The sequence below is a fragment of the Quercus lobata genome, chromosome 1 (genome assembly GCF_001633185.2).
Source record: "Quercus lobata isolate SW786 chromosome 1, ValleyOak3.0 Primary Assembly, whole genome shotgun sequence".
NCBI classification, from domain to species: domain Eukaryota; kingdom Viridiplantae; phylum Streptophyta; class Magnoliopsida; order Fagales; family Fagaceae; genus Quercus; species Quercus lobata.
Window position 1 is genome coordinate 51,211,009 of NC_044904.1, and position 19,480 is coordinate 51,230,488.

The window sequence follows — 19,480 nt, forward strand, 5'->3', positions numbered from 1 at the left end:
TAACAAGATTCCTTTGACAGAATTGGTTGGTAATTTGCAGACTTACGAGCTAGGGTTAACGAGGATTGGTAAGTCGGGCAAGAGCAAGAGCATGGCCTTGAATGCCAAGAGCAGTGACATGGATGAGTCTTCAGACGATGAAGATTCTAAGATGAAGTCCTACATCATTAGAAAATTCAAGAAGTTCATGAAGAATGCCAATGGGAAGGGCTTCGACAAGGACCATAGGCAATCCAGTTCTTCTCAATTCAAGAGTCAAGATAAAAGGAAGAAGGATGCTAGGGATGGTGGTTAGTACACTGTTCCCGTAGGACCTAAATGCTTTGGGTGTGAAGGCTTCGGTCACATGAAACAGGAGTGTCCTAAATATCTCAAGAGCATTGGGAAAAGTAAGGCACTTGCTGCTACTTTGAGCGACATCGAGCCTGAGGATGGTTCCGACAATGAGGATGACGGAATCCTGAATGCCTTCACTGCCACTGTCAATCCTACTAAGGGGATTGTTGAAGATGTGGACGAGGAAGAGGAATTGGTGGAGTCCAAGTTTGAGAAGATGGATGATGAAGATGATATCCAACAGCCTATGAGAAATTCTACAAGCTTTTTGAGAAACATGAGAAACTTTATAGGCTGGCCACAAAAAAGCTCAGTGATCTGGAACTTGATTGTGAAGAGCTTTCCTCAAAGTTTGATGAACCTAATCAGACTATTGGAGCATTGAGGTTTGAAAATAATTTCTTGGCTGAGAAGACCAAGAAACTTGAAGTGGAGCTGTTTCAAGTTAGAGCTCAATTGGAGAGGACTTCAAGTGCAAAGCTTGATGAGATACTCAGTCTTCAGAAATCTGCTTCTAATTGAACAGGTTTAGGGTATGGTCTCTCTTCTTTTAATATTGCTTCTACTAGTACTACTGTTTTTGTTCCTCCTAGTAATAATGTTGAAATTGAGAACAATGATGTTAAAACTGAATTAGCTAGTGAGAACATAGAAAAAGGTAAATCTATCTCAGGAGCACCCCCTAAGCAAGATAAGAAGGAAGCTAAAAACCCCAGGGCTAAGAAGGCTAACTCTCAAAATTCTAAAAAAAAGAAGCAGCATCTATGTCATCATTGTGGAGTTGCCAGTTATACTCGACCAAATTGCTATAAGTGGTTAGCCACTCAACAGAGCAATGGCATAATAGCATTTGGAAGCCAGAATCAGCTTCAACCCTCTTTTGCTCTCCTTAGAGATCTTCTCAAAGCCCTCATGTTCCTTTTGAACTTGAACGATTTCAATTCTTCCCCCTCACCACCGATTCAAGGGTTTAATCAAAGGAAATATTCTTCCAAGGTGTGGAAGGAAAAGGGCACCAAGTGATTCTATCACTTTCTTCTTTCTCTTTTGTTTTTGTTTTTGCATAACTTGTGTGTTTTTCTTTTATTTTGAGTCAATCTAGTTTTTATGCTTTGCTTTGTTTAACATGTTTTTGTTTGTTTTTCAGTTTTTTTTTTTTATTTTGTTTTTGATATTAAAAAAAATTGAAAAATCAGAAAAATACAAAAACAATGTGTGTTTTGTATACGTTGGTACTTGTGTACCTTGGATGGCCATTGAAACAAAGTTTTCTAAATTTTGTATCTCTTGTAACTTAGATGAGCATCTCCATGTACAACTAAGCAAGTGAGCTTTATGGCTCGTGTTTGTGATGAGTAAGATTAAGTAATCTCTTGTACTTGACACTCATATCACTCTTTTTGATGGGAAGGACTAGAAAATCCTAAGAGAAAGGCATAAATAACCATCTCACTACTGTTGCCCGCCAATCATGAAATGACATCTATATGCTTCGGCATAGCAAAAGTGTAATGTCAATGACATTTGTGTGCTTCGGCATAGCAAAATTGGAATGTCAAATGCTTAACATCATTGGGTATTTCTTTTCTTTCTCTTATATGCCCATGTATGATTTGCTTAAAAAGAAAAATATGCAAAGAAAAATAAAAAGCAAAAAGATCAAAATGTTTTAAATATGATTGCAAGCGTGTATTTTAGGAGATGTGGGAGTTATAGGATGTACCTCAAAGGTGATAGTCCCCATCAAATAGTTAAGATTGTGTGTGAGTTAAAGTGATTTTCTCATATCTCAAATCATCATAACATGTATACACTTATGCAATCTTGCGATGTTTTTCACACAAAACATGCAATATTCTTTGCTACTCTTGATACATGTATAGGTACAATGTGATTTGGCCATCACAAGGTTTACATGTGTTAATGTATGCTCAATAAACTATCTTAACTTGTTTTTGAAATATAAAATTGGTTAGACTTGTTTAATGTTTGTGTGTGTTTTTGGGATCTATGTGCTTAAAATTGTAGTTGAGAGATGATTTTGAGAATTTAAAATGCTATTTGGATCCTTGGTTGAGTTGCATGCTTGATTGTATTCATATCTGTGTTTTTCCCTAATTAAAAAACTGTTTTTAAGCAATCTCGATAGCTTCTCGACACCTGACTATCTATCAGGCTTTTCACCTTCCTCTTATCGCAATCTCGATAGCTTCTCGACAGCTAGGTGAATCGATCGAGATTTCTGTTGGATCCTCGATAGCTTCTTGACAGCTGGTGGATTGATTGAGCTTCCTTTAGCCTTTTGTTGTTTTGTCCCTCGACAGATCCTCGACAGCTGCATCTGTTGACATTTTGTTTTCTCGACACCTGCCTCGATAGATGTCTCGACACCTCTCGACACCTCTATCTATTGAGATTTACTGAACCTCTATATATAGGTTCTGTGCAATCCGGTTTTCATTTCTCTTGATCTCTCTCTCGATAGCTTCATCTTTTTACCTCCCAAACCTCTCTCACTCACTCCAAACTTCTTCCTCAAGGTTTCTTCAAGTTTTTACAAGTTTTTCTTCACTTGGTAAGCTTCAAATCTCTCATTTACATGCATTTCATGTTTTGAAACCTAAGTTTTGGGGTTTTTGAAAAATTTTGGGGGTTTTCAAAATTGATGAGTTTTTGTTGAAATTTTGGGATGGGTTTTTGCTTAAATGAGTTTAAAATCTCATACATTGCGTCACATAAGCATTATAACAGTATGGTCATGCATTTAGATGTGTGCAAATTGATTGTGTGCTGGTAGGATTGGATTGGGCTGAGCCCATGATGCCTTTTATGTTGCATGTCACATGTTTATGCATTTCTCATGCATACGTACTCTCTTTTCAATATATTTTGATATATTTGAACTGCTTGGGACTTTTCTGATTGTTTCTCTTTATCTTCCTCTCTTTTCATTTACGTTAGTCGTGTCTATGGCACCTAAACGTAAGTCTACTTCGTCCCAGAACCCTCTTTGTTCTGGGGCATCTACTTCCTTTGATCCTATTCCATCACATATTCGGTTCCATGATGAGGATGCCTGTAAGGCCTTCTCAGAGAACTTTTCTCGACGAAGCATTTATTTTGAACGTCGAGTCATTCTGGCGGACTTTGCCGACACTGACCTACCCGATGTCATTCACAGTTGGAGTTAGGAGTCACTGTGTGACGTCTCGGTCACATGTCCATCCGTGTTGTTCCAGGAGTTTTACTCCAACATGCATGGATTTGATTTTTCAGTACCTCTCTTTCATACTTGCATTTCAGGTATGCGTATTGTTGTCACACCGCAACTTGTTGCGGATGTGCTTCATATCCCTAGGGAGTTCCCTGACTACCCTGGTTGTGAGCGTTTGAGGACTATGTCCAAAGATGAGCTCAAATCCGCTTTTTGTGAGTGCCTTTCTGATTGGGGTGAGTGTTAGTTCACTTACTGTTCGGACTTTGCAAAAGGTGCTCAAATTTTGTTGTCCCTTCTTGAGCATCTTACCCTAGATTTTCCTTCAACTATCACGAGGATTTTTCGCCATTTTTCTATTCCCTTTCCAACGTCCGACCATTTCACTTTCATGTGTGCCATAGACTACACTACCGTTAAACGTAGTGAGGTGTAGTTTAGGTTGAGGTAGGTTGGGTCAGCAGCTCCTCCCTCCCGTTTGGCTCCATCTCAATTTGCTCCATCCACATCTGCTCCCTCCTCTCCTCCTTTTCTACGAGCGATGTGTCACTCAGAGACATCATGGCGTAGCTTTAGCATATGGATGCTCGCCTTGATACACTCTATACTGAGTTGTATCAGGTGAACGTTCGTGTCGGCCGTATAGCACGATGACAGGCGGTCATGGGTGGCTTTGCTCCTGAGGCTTCTCCTCCACCTCCTCCAATGGCTTTTGATTCTGAGGATGAGGATGATGATGATGGTGATGACGATGATGCTTTTGATGATGATAACGATGGAGATGCTAGCTCTACCGATGAGATGTCTACTTGACACTCTTACTCTTTGTTGCTTGTGACAAAAAGGGGGAGTAGTTTTGGATATGAGAGTAGTCATTCTTAGGGGGAGAGTTAGTATATGACATTTTTGTTAGGGGGAGTGTTGATCTCTCAGGGATGTAGTGAGAATTATTTGTATCTTCTTCTTTTCTTTACTTTAGATACATTTATTCTTGTACATAGGTATTGTGACCATTATTGACATACATTGTACTTATCTTCTTTATATATGTTGATATATGTTTCTTTTACCTACCCTTACATGTGTTGTTTCTTTTCTCTCTTTATGCACATACTTCTTATTACTTGTATACAATCTATTATTTTTGTTTCACATAATGATGCCTTGATGAGTTTTGTTTAAAGTGTTTCAGAAATACAGGTTGTCAAAGTCTACTTGCCATAAATTTTCTTCTTGCAATATTTTTCAAGAGTTTGTGTTAGGATAGATTTTATTGTATTCAACAAGTGAATATGAGTTGAGTGAATAATGACTTTTCTCATATCTCATTTGTTTGTTGTGGTTTTGTCACGAATTATCAAAGAAGGAGATTCTTAGGACATATGTGATTCACTTATTAGGAACATATGTCACTATTTTATATAATTGGCTAATCTTTTGACAAAATGCACTTTACTTGTATTTGGGTAGATTTAGGATGTGTTTAATACTTCAAGAAACTGTGTTTCAAGATCAAGTGTTGAAGCCATGCAAGTCTGTCCAAGATTCAAGTTTGAAAAGTGCCTGTCATTAAAGTTTGATAGCTAGCCATCTATCATGCTTAAGAAGCTGTTCTAGCCTCGTGGCTCGACAGCTTCTCGATAGCAGCTCTATAAATAGGCATCTATCGAGGTTTATGAAAAATAGAATTTCAATTCTGTTTTGACTCTAATCTGTGATTATGTGTTTGGGCTTTCTTTTCTCACAACCCTAGACATATAAAAAAATTATTTTAAGAGCCGTCAAAGAAGACACAAGTTGCACAAGTGTTGAGCAAAGTTTGTTCAAGTAATTTGTGACTGGAGATACAGTTTTGCCCTAATTCATCATTCTTATGAAGAAGTTGCTGTGTTTATGTACCGTAGAGTTTTGTGACCAAGCCTCTTCTTGATCTTCATTGTTGGGATGAACTGAAGAACTTTACAGCCAACAACCTTCTCTAGTTGGTGATTGAAATCGTATACTGGGATCCGTGTAATTGGTTAGTCATGTACTGGGAGCCGTGCATCAAAAGAAGAAATTGTCATTATAGAACTAGTCCAATCGGGTATTGGGGTAAGGGCTCAACTTCAGATTGGTATAAGGTACTAGGATTCCTTTACTTGTAACTGTTGTTATGATAATAGTGGAATTTCGAGAGTGATGACCTTAAAATCACCTGGTAGGGTTTTTACCGTGTTGGTTTTCTCCATTCGTAAACAAATCACTGTGTCAATTTAATTTTTGTTGCACTTAGTTTAATTGGCGATTTGCTTGTGCTACCACGCATTTACATGTTAATTTTATTAATTAATAAACTTGGTTAATTAATCAATTAATTCATCACAAGGGGTCAATTCGTTTTTGGCCTATCATAAATTATTTCATGATTTAGAATAAATACATTTATCACATTCATTTGATTTATAATCATTCTTAATCATGTAGGAATCAAACTTTTCATGCCACTATTTTTGTGCTTGTTTTAAGCCATATAGGGATTTAGTTAGCTTACATACCTTGCTTTCTTGTCTAGGCTCTATAAAGCCTTCGGCTTGATCCGTATAAATCTCTTCCTCTAGGTCCCCATTTAGAAAAGCAGTTTTTACATCCATTTGATGAATTTTCAAATCAAAAATTGCAGCAATAGCAATTAACAGTCTAATAGATGTAATTCTTGTTACCGAAGAAAATGTATCAAAGAAATCAGGATCAACTTTTTGTTTAAAGCCTTTTGCAACAAGTTTAGCTTTAAACTTATCTATTGATCCATCTGGTTTCAACTTTTTTCTAAGGACCAATTTACAACCTATGGACTTACAACCTGGTAGAAGATCTACCAATTTCCAAGTTCTATTAGAAATTAGAGATTCTATCTCATCATTTATAGCCTCTTTCCAAAATATAGCATTAGTTGACGTTAAAGTCTCTTTTAAATTTTAGGGATTTTCCTCAATGTTGAAAACATAATAATCAGAAGCAAAATCGTTTTCAACTTTGTTTAAAAAAATTAGATCAACATCTAAAGAAAATGCATATCAGTTTTTAAATAAGAAAAATTCAGATTTGTCTCTAAGAATGATACAAACAAATTTTTGTTTTTGTTTTTTTTTAAATTTAGATCTGCATCTAATGAAGATGCAAATCATTTATTTATTTATTTGAGAAAAATTCAAATCTGCATCTAAGGAAGATGCAAATCAGTTTTTGGTTTGAGGAAAAATCAATTCTGCATCAAAGGAAGATGCAAATCGGTTTTTGATTTGAGAAAAATTCAGATCTATATCTAAGGAAGATGCAAATTAGTTTTGATTTAAAAAAGGATGTAGATAACATGCAGATTTTTGAAATTAAAAATAGATCACAATAATAACAAAAAGAATCAAAAACATATTTCAAAAAAATAAATCAACAATTCATGATATGAATATTTAAAACAACTAAACTGAAAGAAACATATAAACATGCATCATCACAATAAGAGAAACATAAGAAAAAGGATTAATAAGAAACAACCTCTTGCATGGAGCCCTATTCTTCTTGAGGGGATATTTTAGGGTTCAAAGAAATTAATAAAAAAAACCCTTGCTTACAAAAAAGAAATTCTTAAGACTAAAGCCTCTAGAACGTCTTTAACGTAAGAGAGAGAATTTCAGAAAAGGGGGGGTCAGAAATATGAGAAATTTGAGAGCGTGAAAAAGTGTCTCTTAGAGAGCATAAAAGAGTGTCTGAATTTCGAGATCCAGTCTCTATTTATAGAGGCTGGAATGCTTAAAAAATAAGTAAAGACGAATAGAATACGAACCGGGATGCGTCCTTCTGCGAAAATGTCTAAAAGGATGTGTTTTATTGTCACCTGAAGACCATTAGGCCAAAGCCCTTATAGGTGCCATTCGGCACTTTGAAAGTGCTCTTCGGCACTCCAAAAGTGCCGAATGGCACTCTTGGATGCCAATTGCGCTTTCATGTTCGGGTGCATTTTGAACTCATTTTTTAGGTTTTCTTGAGTCGGGACTTGCACTTAGATGTGTTTTCAATCCATATTCTAAGATTTTTAACTCTTTTCTAGATAATTTAGGTCTTTTCAGCAACAATAATCTTTTAGATAAATACTCTAAAATAAATCTTGATAAAGTCTAGATTATCCAAAATTTTATTATTATCCAATTTTCCCCTTTATTCCCATGCAAGCAATCCTATTTTAGACACTAATTATCAACCAATCACAAAATTATTTAATTAATTTTAATTTTTTAGCCAATCAAAATTAATTTAAATTAATCATGCATGGTCAAATCTACCTACACACAATGCATGCTAACCGTGCAAATGTGATTATGCGATATCTTTCGATCCGACAGTCCAATTTGGAAACCAGGCATACCCTCGTGACTGTTAGAACCTCAAGATCATTTTTATGATATGCAATGAACAAATTAATGCATGTAATGCAATTATGATTTTTTTTGGGTACACGGATGGTCATTCCAGTCATTCTCCTTAATTAAATTATTGGTGCAAAATCGAGTGTCTACATGCCCATATTGGCAAGTCCACTAGGGATAGAGATGAATTTTAGGCCATAATTTAATAAAGATTTTAATAATTGAACCCAATCATGTTTTACTTTGTTTTTCATACACATGTACTTTGTACCTATGTAACCCTGATTGGAGATGAGTGGGAAAGTAGAGGGTCCATTAGGGCCAAGACTTTCTGAAGTTCATCCCACCAACTCACAATTTATGCCATTGCCTATGAAGGGCTTTGAGTACGTTAAAGGTTGCCACCAATCCATGTGGGGTCCATTTAGGCCTTGTAATGTACTAATAGTTATTGTATTTCCTTTAATTAGTTAGTTTGGAATTAAGTACATGTAGCTCATTCAACACGTGGCTGAATTAATAGAGCACATGTTGAATTAATTGGCCAATTTTCTTAGGCCATGTGTACCAATGACATTAGAGCTAATCTCCTATTAATACATAGTTGTAGTTCAACATTAGACATATTGAGGAATAAGGCAATTGCTTAGTGCATTAGTGAATCTCTCTCTCTTACTCTCTTTATTTCTCTATGAAGAGTGACTACCTTGAATTAAATCAATTCCCCTACAACTCCTATTCATCCCCATTAGGAACCATTGGGTTCCTAACACATCTGAGCATGCTACTTCTCCAACCACTCATTCTTCTTCTAATGAAGATGATGGTGCTTCTTCTTCTAACAAAAAGGCTACTACTTCACGGTGATTCACTTTTGTCCATCGTGACAAAATGGAGGAGTAGTTATAAAGTAGTTGAAGGCCAGTTGCTTGGGGGAGAGTGTATATGAGGGATGTATTGATGATTTGTTTGTACTTCTTTTATTTTTGTAAAATATCTTATTTTGATATATATATATATATATATATTAATGATGTGATTTTTTTAATCCACGTGTTATTCTTTTCTTTCTCTCGTACATTTATTGAATTTTTATATAACTTGTCTTATTTCATACTTGATACCTTGATGTGTCTTTTTTAATGCACTTCAGTTAAAGATAGGTTCCAAAGTCATATTCATGCATAAGCTCTTGTCTTGCAAAGTTTTTCATGAGTTCAAGAATTAGAGTAGGCTATTTTCTATTTAATCTTGAGTAGAATGTATTCTAGGACATTTAATGTACTCTTGTGGTTTTGTCACAGATTGTCAGAGGGGGAGATTTTAAGGCTCGTATTTGTAAATTGGCATATCTCGACACAAAATGCACTTTATATGCAATTGAGTCCAAGTTTCTAGTGTATTCAAGAAGACCAGAAATTCAACATACAAGTGGTATTATTGAAGACACAAAAATACTCAAGGAAGTACTCAAGAAAAGCTAAAACTGCAGGTCCCAATACCTCCTCGACACCTATTGATCTATCAAGAATTAATGAATCTTAATACATATTCGACAACTTTTGATCTATCAAGCTTCATGTAAATTGAAATCCAAGATTTTTTTTTTTTTGGCCCATTATGATAAGGCTTCCTAGGGATACGTATCATAGGGTTCCAGAGCATATAAAAGGCATAGTTAATAATTGTACAATACACCAGACAAGGCAAGCAAGTGTGCTGACCTAGCCAGATCTGAGCCCTACACGTGGACAAGCTGTGAGGCAAAGGAAGGGGATTTTGGTAAGAGGAATAGGGCTCCTGACCCATGCCAATGGTGTGATCACCATTAGGAAGAGTAAGATGTGTAGTCTGGCATGGACATCCAACATTACCATGAAAGGGATGGTGATCTCTATTGGTCAGACTCTGTGGATCACATCTCATTGGTTAGTACTAAGTTGGACCACTACTAAGGACACATGAAGTGCTCTCAACTCCCATGGTGTCTCTTTCCTCATGCAGAGCCGTCTTTCTTCCAAATACCCTAACATTTGTGAATTTTCTCTATCCTCCAGCCACGACATAGTACAATAGCCGTATTAGGGTTTGGGGGGAGTAATGATAGCTCGACACCTGTTTCTATGTACCTAACAACATTCTTTATACTATAAGAGGAACATGTTTTTAAGCAATTTGGGTAGAGAGGTAGAAATTTGGGTAGGAAAGAAAAGAAAAATGAGAGATTTTTAGGAAGAACAACACCATGGGTAAATGTTGAACTTTCATACAATATATCGCTTTTAAGAGTGAGGGATATTTTTTCCTTCACTTTCCAAGGGTTTTCCACGTATATCACACTTGTCCTTTAATTTCTACATTCTACCATTACATTCTTTTGATGTTTTAGTGTTAAAGTTCACATTTTTATTACTCACAAATCTTTGACACTAAAAAGTACAGTTAGACTTTTAGGTTACCTACTTTGCGCAGTCAAAAATCTAACTTGTACGTACATTTGTGGCAACTGCGCTAGGGAGAATCTCTAGTTATTCTCTCTTTTTATTCTTCAATGCCTCCAAGAAAGAAGAACATGGTAGCTCAAATAGGTTCTGGTGGAGAATAACAAGTTGAAGCGAGTGTAGACCTCGTTTCCATGCATACTAAAGATACAGAGTCCTTTAAAGAGGTTAGGCAACCTAGCAATTGAGATATTGTCATAGCCATGGAGGACCTTCAATTTTGTCAGGCTACTATATGGGCAAAAGTCCAGTCCTTACATCAGAGGACATCCACTCCTCAGACCCCACAAAGAGGCCATCTACCTCAAGGAGAGATTGACAGGTCGAGCTTGGTTCCATCTTTGAATCAGGAGCAAGGAGCACCACATCAACCTGCTAGACCTCAGGCATCCCCTTACTTGACTAGGGAGGATATTGCATCTATTTTGCTTGAGGCTAGAAAGGGGGAGAATTCTATCTACATTGACACAAGGCATCCCCTTATCCTACCAACTACACACCTTTTATCTTACCCAAATATGATGGCATGGTTGGAAATGCTAGAGAGCATATCAGGAGGTATGTAGATGCTCTAACTGCTGATTCGCATGACCACGAGTTGAGACTTAGGGAGTTTTCTATGTCTCTGAAAGAACAAGCTTTTACTTAGTACACCAGCCTTTCACCAAGGTCAATTTTGAGCTGGAATGACATGGACACCTAGTTCATGAAGAAGTTCTTCACTATGGATGAGAAACTTACACTATCAAATCTGCAGCAAGAGAGGTAGATGGTTTCTGAGGGGTTGGTAGACTATATTTGTAGGTTTAAGGACCTTTTTCAGATATTCTATAACCCCATGGAGGAAGAAAGACTTGTGGATATTTGCATTGCTAGTATGTTGTATGTATATTGCCCTTACCAGGAGAACTTGTAGATCCCTAGCTTCACTAGGCTAGCGGAATTTGCTAGGAGAACTAGTATGTCTGTAAGGAAACCTTCCAAGGGTTTAACTTCACAGGTTGCCAGTGTTTCTAAGTAGTGTTGGAAGTGAGAGAGTAAGAAGATAAAAGCAACTATGGTGGAAGAGACAAAGAAAGCAATGTAGAGCAAAAAAAGGGAGAGAAGTGGTATTCCTCCCTCTTTTTCTTTGTTAGCAGAAAAACTGTACAGCATCCTGGACACGTGGATCAAAGATCGAGTGGTTGTCTTACTTGCTTGTAAGCATAAGCCAACAGAAGAAGAAGTCGAGGTGAGCTTTAGTGTAGGTATCACAGGAGAAGTGATCATCATACCATGGATTTTTATGCTTAAGGAACATTTTCCACGAGAAAGTGGTTGTAGATGCCTTGTGATGGTTGAACACCCATCGCGGTGACGCTCACGCCTCTCTAGTTGCGAAGCTTAGGTGTTGTGAAAGAGGGTTCAAAAGGGTGAACCTCAGGTGTGTGACTTAATTAAGTCAATTTTAATCTATTATTGCCGAAGGCAGTGAAGTTCCCACCAATCATTGGATTTTTATCTTGTATGATTGGTCACCTGACTCTATTTGATTTTATTACTAGTCTTATACTAAGAAAAATGGTCATTTTTCCTAATCTGATGCGGATGGAAAAAAATCTTGATTCCTAAGTTTGGAAGTCTGGTTACATGTGGGGAAGTTGTTAGGCACTCCATAATGCCTGTCTAGAGACAGTCCTTTGCTTTGGTAAAATCCTAATTTTCAAACATTGGAAGTTAAAAAAAAAAAGAAAAAAGAAAAAAAAAAAAAAACCTATTAGCATTAGCCTCTAGGGCTTTAAAAGAATTGGGCTTCGAGGTTTGATTTTGGAAAAGGATGTGGCCTTTATTAATGATTTGCTAGCACATTTGGAATTGTTGCCAAATTTCCACAAAAAAAATTCGGCATCATTTCACCTTATTTTCATGGCGGAAAGCTGGCAGCATTTTGGGTTAGATTTTTCATAGCACACAAAACACTATTCTCACCAAGTCTTCAGTGTGAGAATACGGCAAAAAGATGCCCCTTTTTCATGGTGAAATTCCGAAAAAGTTTTGCCTTTAGTGCACTTTGGCGCACCGCTAGTGTTTTGTACCTATGAATACAGCATGTGTCTATAGGTTCATACTAAGGCAAGCTAGAGCTCACCAAAGCATTAAACACATTGGTGTGTATCGCATACACGGGGAAAACAATGTCACTACTTGAGATGGATCAAAGGCAATCACACCACGATAATCATGAACATAATGTAGCATGAATATGCATCTACAGCAATCGCCTTGAATGCATACCTACGCTCCGAGGTCATGAGTACCCATGATCACGATGAGGGTACCCTCCTAACCATGTGAGTCCATCGTACAAAGTGCATGGGCATTTTTAAATAGGCAGATATGTATATATACATGCACAATGCAAACACGCAGAGCAAGGTACAGGAAAGTAAATCAGACATTGCCTACATCCAAGAGGTATGGCCCAAGGAATGTACAGGAAAATTAAAGATCAGACATTGCCATATCCTAAGAATGTGGCCCAAGCAGAGATATAAGGAAAGAAGGCTTTTATCTAGAAAGCTATACACATGGTTCTAAAGAAAATGCTAAAAGAGAGAGAGAGAGAGAGAGAGAGAGAGAGAGAGAGAGAGAGAGAAATCCACACGGAGAGGCTAAGCCTCCTAATCTACTTATGATTACCCTTTTTGGGCTTGCTCCTTTTGCTTACATTTTTGCCCTTTTTTGCTTGAGTTTTAGAAGTTGTGCCTGCGCTCCAAGCATGAACATGCAAATAAACAAGGAGACATATTTGGGCTAGTGTCAAGAGTTCACTGAAAAGCCCAAAACCCATTAGAGCTAGTGTCATATTTGTTCCCTTTTGCTCCCACTCCAAGCCACATATTAAAACCCAATTGGAATGGTCCAAAAGGTTAGACCAATTAGATAATTGGTTATAAGGAGAGAACCATACATAATTTTATATAGAATGAAATGGTGTGTATGTGAGTGTAAGCCACTCTCTAATTCTCTCTTTAACACATACACATAAACTGGTTGAGAGACCACACTTCTTGGGCACAAGTGGAATTGGAGTGAAGATTAAAAGTGTTCCCAAGTACTTATAATATTTGGTTTTGAATTTCACTACAGCAAGGTACACTCTCTTGATCTTAAATTCTGAAATTTACATAGTACATGTTATTAATTGCGAATGAAGTAGATCTGTTAATTTTCTACTGCATATGTTTTGTATGCAGTACAAACATGTATTTTTCAAACAATAACTTGGGTCAATCTATAACCCTACAAAAGCGAAGTAGGAGTGGGACTCAATGGAAGAGTGGTACAAGCCTAACTAACCCTCAAAGCATCACAAAGAGACAACCCAAAAGAATCGAGGGCAAAATTTCATTAGTATTTAATGAAAAAAGGCAATTTTAGGAACATTAACTCCTTGGACTCATTAGAAAACGACTGAGAAGATTACACTGTTGTAAAGGTAAGAATAAGTGGTTGAGCTGATGAAATAGTCACCTCTGAATTAAATGGCTACCCCTATCAATAAAGCTCTACATTAAATGCCAAATGACCTATTTGTGTAGTGAGTAACACCAACAACTCCACTTCTTCCTTGAAAAGGGGGAAAAAGACCAATGATGAGATAATTATCTTCTCTAAAGTGGTACAAATATGTGGAAGAGGGGGGAAGGGTTTTAGTATAAATACCTAGGTAAAAATTTGGAGAAAAAAAAAAAAAGTAGAATTATTTTGCTAGTTAAAACTCCTTATCCAAGGAGGCAGTTCATTAATATTGTACATAGTCGATCTTGACTTTATTACTTGGTCCTCCCATTGTGAGTTTTCTTATCATTATTAAATAAATATATTTTGAAATTTTGTTTTGTTTTAGTTTTACACCCTCACAAACCTAATTCTTGAACCTATGTGGTGCAAAATAGAGAAAAATATTTGTCCAAAAGTAACAATCGCCCCACGCAAGATATACATGGTTCAACAATGTTTCTAGGTCCACGGAGTTGCAATGATTTCACTATTATCAAATCAATTACAATATCCTCTTAATTCTATGCCTAACTCGAGATTTACACCAATTACAATTATATCTCTCTCTAGGAATTTATGTTAACTTACCTAGGATCTTCACCCACTGGAATACAATAACTCTTTTTAGTGGCAATACCCAAAATCTTCTCCCCTAAATTAATCTTCTCATTTATGTCTCATAGTTAAAGAAAATTTTATTGTCTGCTTTGCTCTCACACACACATTTTTTCCTTTCACTGGCGACATGAATTTATTGCACTCTTTTGTCTATTTTATTTCTTTTCTCTCTCTTTTTCACATAGCTTTGCTTGGTTGTTGCAGGTGTTTTTTTTTTTTCATCAATGGGCTAAAGCCTGTTTTGCTGGGCTAGGGCCCATTTTGCTGTGAGTCAGAGAGCTGGGCCTGGCCCATTATTCTTTGCACAAACCTAGCCTCTAAAATAAAGACAACAATCATTAACAAATACATGTGCATTAGTTGACATATGTCAATACACGTTCATAGATTTCAGAACAAATATCTTATAGTGGGAAGCTTAATCACAGTAGGAAGCAATTAGTGCAACCAGTATGGCAGACTGTAAAATAATATAGTAGAATGTGTAGTAATACAGTAGAATGTAAAATAACTCTACAGAATGTAAAATAAAATAATAGAATGCAAAATGGTGAGTTTTCAGCAAGAAGTGAAACAAAGAGAGCCCAAACCCCAACTTGGCCACCTTGCTATTGGGCTAGGCCAACAAAGTTGTACATTTTTTAGAATGGGTTTGGATGGCTACTTCTTGTTCTGTTGAGATTTCAAAGAGTGGGTTTACTATAAGAGGGAGGGAAAAGATAGTCTATTGATGCATGCCTCTTTGCCATGCTTTCTCCCCTTCTTTCTTATTTCACTTTTTCCTTTCTCTTTGTTGCTTTTCTTTCTAATTCTCCATGTTTTTCCTTGCCTTTTTGTTGCTCCCTTTTCTATTTACGGCTACTGTTCCTATTTATACTGAGTTAACCCCATGAGATTTCTCCCTTGTACCCCTATGGCTCACCAACCATTCTTGTTTGGTTGCACAACCACCACTACCTCGGGGCATGCCCAGTACCTTCTCTCTCTTCCACTAGCCATTCAATGACAAGTCCAAATTTGTTTGGTTCTACTGGGAGCCCTTCCCTTACCTACCTCAAGCATTAGGGGTCCTAACCATTTACTACCTATTTTGGGCAAAGATGCTATTCTAGCAAAGCATCTCCCAAAAGAGGCCTATAGTTGAAAACTGGAAATAGGTCATTTTCCACCTCCACTAAACCACACCCTTTGTAAGTCTCTTGACCATAGGCCCACTTCCCTTGCATTGGCTAGGTGTAGGTTAGTGGTGCTTTGGCCATAGTGTGGTTGCTCCACTACTATATGTTTTTTGTTTTCTTTCTCTCCCATGCTGTTTTGGTCGTTGCTGTTCAACCTTATCTCGTTCTGCTCTGTGTCCTTTTTGCCTGTGCTTATCCTTTATGGAAGGAGGGTATGGGCTTCTTGAGCTTATCATACTTTTGTATCTTCATGGGCTTGTGGGCCTCCCTACTACCATTTCCTGCTGGACTGGCCCATTGGGTCTTGTTTCTTTCTTTCATTTCAGGCTTTTTTGACCGTTGATTCTTCCTTGCTTTACTTTTGTCCCTTCTAGGGCTTGGGGGCTTGCCTGCTTCCGTTTCCTACTGGGCTGGCCCATTGGGTTTGTTTCTTTCTTCTTTTCAGGCTTTTGTGGCCCATTTACTTCTGTCATGCTTGCTAATCTCTTTTCTTCATTTCTCTTTGCTCGTCACTGGGTTTTTCTTCTATTGAGCCTTTTTTATCCAAAACGGGTATCAATAGTTGTCTCTCTTTGAATTCCAGGCAACACTCCAACACATAAAACTCTCCTTTTATATGCTAGGTTAATAATCTAGGTGCCTCATGTTTTCCCAAACTATCATGGTCTCCTATTTCTAATAGGCGTCATGTACAACATGTCGCTTTCTTGCCACTAAAGTGGGCTGGACCCACAACACTTCTACCAATATAAATTTTGTGCTACAATTTTAAGGTAGTTAAATGTAGTTGTTGTTTATCACTTTTACATAGATCTATTACATTTTTACTGCCACTTATAGTCGATCACATTATAATTGTGGTAACAGTTGTATCACAAATTTTCTAAGATTATAAGAGATAATTGTTGAATATCTACAAGGGGTAGCTTTATTTTTATGTTTGACAAATCAAATGAAGACGCAAGACAAATGGAAAGAACTAAAATATAAATAGTATATTTCATGGTCTCCAAAATCATCATTTAATTTTATATAGAGGATCCCTTGGGATGGTAAAAACCCGTAGGAGAAATGTCCTTTTGATTACTCATGTTGGTACTTGGTTACACACAAAAAGGCCTCCATTGGAGAGAATTCTACCATTAGAAACCCTTGGGATGTTTTTTTGGGCTCTGGCAGCATGTTTGTGAGGATTGGAAAGACCCTTGAAGCTTATATCTAGGTGAGAAATTCGGTTAGGGTTTCTGCCGCCTAACCTGTGTATGCAACCTCATGCTTGCATATGCATGCATTAGTGATGCATAGTCTCGAGCCTGCGCACGCACCCTTGACCATATTTGGGGATTTTTTTTTTTTTAGTTATGCCCCTTTTCCTGAAATTCACTAAAGCAAGAAAATTTTCCCTAGTTCCTCGGATGATTTTGGACTCGAATCCTCATGCTAGAACATTTATTCAATAAGCAAATAAAACAAAGATTGGGGCATGTTGAAATGCATATATCATATAAATCCTATCCCAATGTTGAAAATAAGTAAGTTTTTCAAAATAAAAGCTAAAACATTAAGATATTCTTAAGTACAAGAGAAGTGCAATGAAATTGAAACAAAAGAAAAGTAAAAGAAAAAGCAAAAGAGAAAACAGCATTGTTGTTGTTGCTGCTATGCATGTACTCAATCTAACTTGAAAGGTATGGCCTCGGAGCTCTCACCTTCATCATCATCATGGCCACCCCGTATGTTGCTGCCACTAGCCCTCCAGAAATAGCCATTAGTGAGATAGATGCTCTGTGAGTAGTTGGCCACCTCTAGCTTAAGATTCCCGGCCAACAAGATCAGCTCCTCGTACTTTGCACGGGTAGGCTGCAAATTCCAAGACAAAAGTTGTGTTAGAAAAAGAGAAAGCGTGACAAGAATAGTAAGAGAGTGAATGAAGCATGAGCAGAAAGAGGAAAAGGTCAAAGGACTTACATCTCGGGCTCCCTAGCAATAGGATAGCCTATCACATTAGGATTACGTGCAAGAGCACATTCCCCAGCAACCCCATCTAGACCACAGGCATAAACCTTGTATGAGGGGAATACTGGACTCACAAGGTTCCCGCCAGCAGGTGCAGCATTAACTGAAGGGACAGTAGGCTCCTCCTAAGATAGAAATAAGATTTTAAGGGGACAAGTATGATAAGGAATCATGTGAACAAGGAACAAGAAGAGATCAAGAGACATACCACTGGGACCGCCCTGTGGTAAGTTGGCTCTCATTGAATAGGTCGTAGTCTACCTCCTTACCCAGTAATCACTCTGAGAAGTAGATCTTATCCTCCCAATGGTATAGATCCTCACCTGTTATGCTCTCTAGGGCCAACATGAAGGGAGGAGGACTCACAGGAACTCGAGGCTCATCCATAGGCTCAAGCTGAAGAGCCACTCGCTCAAAAAGGTACACTGACCCCAATCCAGCCCTTCCAAAGATTCGAGACACGCGTGCAAAGACCTAACGAGCCCTCTCCTCCTTAGTAGAGAAAATGGGATCGTTGTCCCTCCAAGGCATCCACATAACCAGATATATAAGAGATGATTTAGCAAAAATGTAAGAAAATGTCAAAGTGAGGGTCAAGAAAGAGAATCACCTGATCAGCCACAATCCCATCTAGATGAGCCCTTACAGAGCGAAAGTCCCTCAGATCACATCAGCCCCCTAGTAGATGAGTCCATAAGAGACAGCCCATTGCTGCAAGGAGAATTCACAAATAAAGATATGGTTTGCAAGAACATTCGAATCCAAGAACATATTAAGATGCAAAAATAGATACAGTTGCAAGTTAGGAACAGTTTGCAAGAGACAGAAGGACGGGTTCAATTGCAAGTTAGGAACAATTTCAAATAGCATAATTTTGAGAATAAATATAAGTAAGCGTGCAAGGTACATGAAAGAAAGAGATCTTACTTCCCATAGCCTCTAGTGACCTACAAGCTGAAAGTAAACCTCCTGGCTCATGGCATCCATGATGGAGTACATGTAAGATAGACAAGCACTGCCCTAGTTGACCTCCTTAGCTGCATTGAAGTCCCTAAAAACTTCCAACCATCAGAGCACGATTGTCTGACCACCATTGCCAAAGAGAGTGGCCTAAATCACATAGAACAAGAAAGCCCTGGTCATTCAAGCTCGATCCTCAAGTGTCGCTTGGGACTGGGAATCAAACTCCCTAGCAAGAACATAGTATCAGCCGGTCTCGTTTTGGTAAGAACGTCCCACTAGCTTCACAGCAAGAGCTCTCCCAAAAGCATGCCTTACCAGTAATGTGGAAGGTGGAAGTCGTTAGCCGATGGAAGTCGAAAGGAGTTAGGGTTAGCTCCCTACCAGTAATGTGGAAGGTGTGAGTAGTGTCCCACCCAAACAATCTTGAAAAAGGCCCAAAAAAGGAGTATTATTGCCAATGGTGCTAGACAATGGTGAGGTGTGAGGTTCCTATGGAAGATAAGAGGCCCATGGTTGATGCACTAGTGATGGAAAAAGCCCATTAGGCAAGGAAGAGCGAGGAAGACTTGTTTATGACCCATAGAGAGGTCTTGAAGCCCACTGAGAGGCAGAGACTCATACGTGAGGGGGAGATTGTTGGGTATACACGTGTGAGTGAAGTCTTACATTGAATAGTGATAAGAAGAATGAGTAGTTAATATAAAATAA

The 19,480-nt window shown here is 37.8% G+C and overlaps 1 long non-coding RNA gene across 2 annotated transcripts; it reads right to left on the bottom strand.

Moving 5' to 3' along the window:
• Positions 1-14,591: 14,591 nt before the first annotated feature.
• LOC115959820 lies at positions 14,592-19,220 on the bottom strand. 2 transcript variants are annotated; one of them, XR_004085019.1, is made up of 5 exons: positions 18,737-19,220; positions 18,018-18,520; positions 17,762-17,934; positions 17,503-17,653; positions 14,592-14,925 (listed from the first exon to the last, which is right to left on the bottom strand). It is a non-coding gene; the product is annotated as an uncharacterized LOC115959820 (long non-coding RNA). The 2 variants fall into 2 exon arrangements; XR_004085016.1 differs by lacking the exon at positions 14,592-14,925 and having other exon boundaries at positions 17,277-17,653.
• Between the last annotated feature and the right edge of the window lie 260 nt (positions 19,221-19,480).